Here is a 7,044-nt window from a genome sequence, read left to right on the forward strand (position 1 = left end):
GCGCGACGAGGTCAACATGGTCAACAAACAACAACCATCGGAAGAGGCTGACAGTAGGGGCCCACACAGGGAAATGCCTCCTTATTACGCGCAAAATAATGATTCCTCCACCTGATAGCTGGGCCCATCAAAAGGGCCTCTGTATTTTGCAAAAAAAAATGTTGCCCCCGCTGTCAGCTCAGACCCACCGGAAGTGCCTCCTTATTACGCACAAAAAAAATGAATATTCTCCCTGCTAGCTGGGACTCACCTTGGTGGGAGGCTGACTTGTGGGCCTACTAAGTTGATGGGGATGGAGGGCTTTGTTAACTTAGTCAATATGAACGATTCTATCTCAAGTGATCGTACAATGTCCATGCAACGGTCGTAGTGCTTCTTCAACCTCTGGTCTTCGTGCTCCAGCCGCCCAAAGCAGCGCCGGTCGTGCCGCATGCTCCTGCCTCCCGTGGCCAGCTGTGATGCCACAGAGGCTTCGCCGCCCCTACTACTCCCACCGCTGGCCAGGCCATCCCTCTACTCACCCACACCCCCTGTTATTCTGCGGCGATAGCAGCCTCACACCGCAGCCAAACCAGTGAACCCTCGTACTCCTCTTCATGTGGGCATCCACTACTGCGTATTCCACGGCTCCGCGTCGTCCCCTTCCTAGGCCTCGCCGTCGTCCACCCCCGTGGTGCTCTCGGCATGGCATGGTCAATGTGGTCAACGATTGACTTCCATCGGAAGAGTACTGTACGTGGAGAGGCTGACAGCTGGGTCCATGGCAGCCGCAAGGAAGTGCCTCCTTATTATGCGCAAAATAATTATTCCTCCACTTGACAGCGGGGACCCACCGGACAGGCCACCGTATTTTGCAAAAAAAAAATGACTCAGCCCTGACTACTGGGAGCCACCAGCTACATCTTCGCACGCAAGGAAGTGCGCCCGGGCAACAAAAAAAAACGATTCGCCCCCTTGACTGCTGGGACCCACCAGCTACATCTTCGCACGCAAAGAAGTGCCTGACAGTCGGGACCCACCTAGTCGAAGCGTACGTAGAGTTGTCATTCTGGTTGCGAATGTGTACGTACATACTGGTGGATGTAGAGGCACGCACGTGTCATAGTAGAGGCGCGCACGTAGCATGTACACGTACGTACAACGGCCAGTGTCCAAGAAAGAAAATACAGCCACATACGTACATACGGGCGGGGTCTCGAACGCCTACTCGCGCATATGTACGGCCAGGGCTCGTGTACATGGCTGGGTCGGAACGGGGAAACGTCGTCGTCATCGTGTTCATGGGGAGCCAACCGGCTGGGTCGGAACGGAATGCGTCGTTGTGTTCATCCAGAGGGCTTGGACAGAACATGCGATGGAAACGAGGCCTGGCGTACCGCAGAATGGAGGAAACTGCCTTGTGTTCGATCGGCCACATTCGAAACGGGATCCTGTTCATCGGGAGGGGTTTGGCGTACTGCAAAATGGAGGAAACGGACTTGTGTTGGACCTCCTACGGTCGAAACGGGGTCCTGTTGATCGGGAGGGGTGTGGCGTACCGCAAAACAGACGAAACGGACCTGTGTTGAAACGCTACGGTCGAAACAGGGGTCCTGTTCATCGGGAGGGGTGTGGCGTACCACAAAACGGGACTCCAAGGGATACTGTTCATCTCCACCGTCGACCTCCTCCAGCCTCCACGGGCTACTGTTCATCCACCGTCGACCTCCTCCAGCCTCCTCCTACGACTGTTCATCCACGGGCTCCTGCTCATCTAGCCTCCACCACGCGCTACTCCATCGGCTACTGTTCAACCACCCCTCTCCATTGGCTCCTGTTCAACCGCCCCTCCACGGGGCTACTGTTCATCCACCCCTCCACCTTCTATTGTTCATCCAGCCCTCCACGGGGTCGTCCTGTTCATCCAGCCCTCCACGGGGTCCTGTTCATCCAGCCCCAACCGGCTCGATCGATCAGGGTCTTCTTCATCCAGGGGAAACAACACGGGGTCCTGTTCATCCACCCCCACCGCTCACTGTTCATCCAACACCCCCCCCCCCCCCGCAACGCTCACTGTTCATCCAGAGGCAACATCGATCGGCTTCAGTTAGCAGCAGTAGCGAAGGAATCGCTCGATCGCTCGGGTTCAGTAACGTGTAGCCTGCAGTGCAATTGCTCGGGTTCAGTTAGGCGACGCCTCGCTCGGGTTCAGTTAGAGCCCAACGCCTCTGATACGTCTCCGTCATATCTACTTTTCCGAACACTTTTGCCCTTGTTTTGGACTCTAACTTGTATGATTTGAATGGAACTAACCCGGACTGACGCTGTTTTCAGCAGAACTGCCATGGTGTTGTTTTTTGTGCAGAAAATAAAAATTCTCGGAATGTCCTGAAACTCCACGGAACACCTTAGAAAAAATAAAGGAAAATCCTCGCAAAAGATGAAGACTAGGGGCCCACACCCTGCTCACGAGGGGGCGCCCCCCTGGGCGTGCCCCCTACCTCGTGGGCCCCCTGGTGGCCCTCCGACGCCAACTTCAACTCCATATATTGGCTTTCGGGGAGAAAAAAATCAGAGAGAAGAAATCATCGCGTTTTACGATACGGAGCGGCCGCCAAGCCCTAATCTCTCTCGGGAGGGCTGATCGGGAGTCCGTTCGGGGCTCCGGAGAGGGGGATTTGTCGCCGTCGTCATCATCAACCATCATCCATCACCAATTTCATGATGGTCACCGCCGTGCGTGAGTAATTGCATCGTAGGCTTGCTGGACGGTGATGGGTTGGATGAGATTTATCATGTAATCGAGTTAGTTTTGTTAGGATTTGATCCCTAGTATCCATTATGTTCTGAGATTGATGTTGCTATGACTTTGCTATGCTTAATGCTTGTCACTAGGGACCGAGTGCCATGATATCAGATCTGAACCTATTATGTTTTCATGAATATATGTGTGTTCTTGATCCTATCTTGCAAGTCTATAGTCACCTACTATGTGTTATGATCCGACAACCCCGAAGTGACAATAATCGGGACCACTCCTGGTGATGACCATAGTTTGAGGAGTTCATGTATTCACTATGTGCTAATGCTTTGTTTCGGTTCTCTATTAAAAGGAGGCCTTAATATCCCTTAGTTTCCAATAGCACCCCGCTGCCACGGGAGGGTAGGACAAAAGATGTCATGCAAGTTCTTTTCCATAAGCATGTATGACTATATATGGAATACATGCCTACATTACATTGATGAACTGAAGCTAGTTCTGTGTCACCCTATGTTATGACTACTACATGATGAACCACATCCGGCATAATTATCCATCGCTAATCGAGTGCCTACAAGTTTTCCATATACTGGTTTACACTTATTTACTTTTCCGTTGCTACAGTTACAATCACTACAAAATACCAAAAACATTACTTTTACTGTCTTTACTTTTGTTACCGTTACCAACACTATCATATTACTTCACTACTAAAACACTTTGCTGCAGATACTAAGTTTCCAGGTGTGGTTGAATTGACAACTCAGCTGCTAATACTTGGTAATATTCTTTGGCTCCCCTTGTGTCGAATCAATAAATTTGGGTTGAATACTTTACCCTCGAAAACTGTTGCGATCCCCTATACTTGTGGGTTATCAGCCTCACACACACGCGCGTACGTGTATGAGAGAAATGTGCATCGCTCGACCCCCGACCAACCACCGTAACCGGGAACTCCTCGAAATTTTCCATGCCCTTGCTTCTACCACGGTTTTTCCGTCATGGATGACCCAAAGAATGTCATGCAGCTGCGTCTCCGGCCCGCCTAGGATGAAAAGCCCATTTTCTGTCATGATTTTTTGTCATAGAAGTAGGAGCCCACCACATCTATGATGATACCGGGTTTTGGCACAATTATCATCATAGAAGTGTCATAAGTATGATAGAAGAAAATTTTGTTCGGCCAAAAATGTCATGGATGTGTCTTTTTTTGTAGTGCAACTAGTAGTGTTGATCATAACACCTCTATTATGATGCTTAAAGAAGTTATTTTCCGAGGTTTGGAGTCCCTAGATATTTAATGACTTATGGTGGTTCACCTTTTATTCATGGTGCTTTTCGTAAAATGCTTGCTAAGTATGATGTTAATCATAGAATTGCATCTCCTTATCACCCACAGTCTAGTGGTCAAGTAGAATTGAGTAATAGAGAGCTCAAATTAATTTTGCAAAAGACTGTTAATAGATCTAGAAAGAATTGGTCCAAGAAACTTGATGATGCATTATGGGCCTATAGAACTACATACAAAAATCCTATGGGTATGTCAATGGTTTATGGAAAAGCATGTCACTTACCGCTCGAACTAGAACATAAGGCATATTGGGCCATTAAAGAGCTCAACTATGATTTCAAACTTGCCGGTGTGAAGAGATTATTTGACTTTAGCTCACTTGATGAATGGAGAACCCAAGCCTATGAGAATGCCAAGCTGTTCAAAGAAAAAGTTAAAAGATGACATGACAAAAGGATACAAAAGCGTGAGTTTAACGTAAGTGATTATGTGCTGCTATTCATCTCTCGTTTAAGATTTTTTGTAGGACAACTTCTCTCTAAATAGGAAGGCCCTGACGTTATCGAGGAGGTCTATCGTTCCCGTGCCATAAAAATCAACAACTTCTAAGGCACAAATCCGAAGGTGGTGAACGGTAAAAGAATGAAACATTATATCTCAGGTAACCCAATAAATGTTGAAACTAATATTATTGAAACCGTAACCCCGGAGGAATACATAAGGGACACTTTCCAGAATGTTTCACACTCCGAAAAGGAATAGGTATGTGGTACGGTAAGTAAACCGACTCCAAAACAATTATAATAGCAATTTTTCTTCCGTTTTGGAATATTTAAGAAAATAGGAAAATAAGAAGTAGTTCGGGAAGGACACGAGGCGTCCACGAGGGTGGAGGGCGCGTCCACCTTAACTGGGTGCGCCCCCTGCCTAGTGGGCACCTCGTGTGCTCTCCGGACTCCGTTTTCTTGCACGATACTTCTTTTGGTCGGTAAAAATTCATTATATAATCTCCCGAAGGTTTTGACCACCGTATCACGCAAAAATCTTTTGTTTTCGTTTCGAGCTATTTCTGTTACAGATTTAGAGCAAGATGTCTTCTCAAGAGTCAGTCGGGGAGAGTCGGATGTCCCACCCGACGCCAGGTCCAGGAGCAAACAGCGATGCTTATCACTTTGGGCCATCAACGAAGGATGAGATGGAGGCCGACTTGAAAATGATAGATGCCATGGAGGAGGATCAAGAAGTTACCTCTCGCTTCCAGGCAAGATTCATGATGGGGGAACTACAGAGCTCAGCTATTCCAAACTCGGTCATCCCTTCCAATGTTAAATTTCTTTCTTATGAAAATATGAAAAAGAATGTCACTTGTTCTCCAGAAGCTATGCAACATCCTTCAGTAAAAGGATCTTTAGCCATCACGGGCAAGCTCCGCAAGGAAAATATGGACCTCAAGCAACAAGTCAATAAGCTCGAGGAGGAGAATCGTATCCTGAGGGGCATCATAGCCAAGAAGATCACAACACCAACTCTGAAGAAGGAGACATAATCACATGGCTATGGGCATGCCCCTTGGCAAATGCCAAGCTTGGGGGAGGTGCCCTGGTATCGTATCACCATCACACTCCTATCTTTACAGTTTTTCTTAGTTCGATCCTTTTGGTAATATCTAGATCTAGTAGAATAAAGTTTTGGTATTATTTAGTTTTGAGTTTTGCCTTGTGATCCCTCTATGTGATCGAGTCCATGAGCTATATATAATAAAGATTAGTGTTGAGTCAAGGGCTTTGCTATCTTGCTATGATCTTAAGTGCATAAAGAATAAAAATAAATAAAAGAGTTCATATTGATCTTATGGATAGTAATGACTTCACACATAAAGAGTATGATACATAAAAGTTGTTGAGAGTTGGCAAACATAGTTTTGGTCATCGTCGCAATTAATAGGAAGTAATAAAGAAAGAGAGGTTTTCACATATAAATATACTATCTTGGACATCTTTTATGATTGTGAGCACTCATTAAGTATGACATGCTAAAGAGTTGATGTTGGACAAGGAAGACAATGTAATGGGTTTTGTTTTCTCACATCTCAGTTAAAGTATATTGTCATGGATCGTCCAACATGTTGAGCTTGCCTTTCCCCCTCATGCTAGCCAAATTTCTTGCACCAAGTAGAGATACTACTTGTGCTTCCAAATATCCTTAAACCCAGTTTCGCCATGAGAGTCCACCATACCTACCTATGGATTGAGTAAGATCCTTCAAGTAAGTTTTCATGTTGCAAGCAATAAAAATTGCTCTCTAAATATGTATGACTTATTAGTGCGGAGAAAATAAGCTTTATACGATCATGTGATATGAAACTAATAAAAGCGACGGACTGCATAATAAAGGTTCATATCACAAGTGGCAATATAAAGTGACGTACTTTTGCATTAAGATTTTGTGCATCCAGCCCTAAAAGCACATGGCAACTTTTGCTTCCCTCTGCGAAGGGCCTATCTTTTACTTTATGCAAGAGTCAAGGTGATCCTCACCTTTACCTTTTTCATTTTATCCTTTGGCAAGCACCTCGTGTTGGAAAGATCCTGATATATATATCCAATTGGATGTAACTTAGCATGAACTATTATTGTTCACATTTCCCTTGAGGTAAGACGTTGGTAGGCAACACTATAAGCCCCTATCTTTCTTTGTGTCCGATTGAAACTCCAGAACCATAAGTATTGCGTGAGTGCTAGCAATTGTAGAGGACTATATGATAGTTGAGTATGTGGACTTGCTGAAAAGCTCTATTCTTGACTCTTTCTGATGTTATGATAAATTGCAATTGCTTCAATGACTGATATTATTGTTTGTTAGTTCCCAATGAAGTTTATGATTCATACTTGACATTGTGAATAGATTGTTACTTGAGCATAAGAAATCATATGACAATATATATATATATATATGTTGCTGTTATAAGAATGATCATGATGCCCTCATGTCCGTATTTTGTTTTTATCGACAC

The sequence above is a fragment of the Triticum aestivum genome, chromosome 7B (genome assembly GCF_018294505.1).
Source record: "Triticum aestivum cultivar Chinese Spring chromosome 7B, IWGSC CS RefSeq v2.1, whole genome shotgun sequence".
In the NCBI taxonomy this organism is placed as follows: domain Eukaryota; kingdom Viridiplantae; phylum Streptophyta; class Magnoliopsida; order Poales; family Poaceae; genus Triticum; species Triticum aestivum.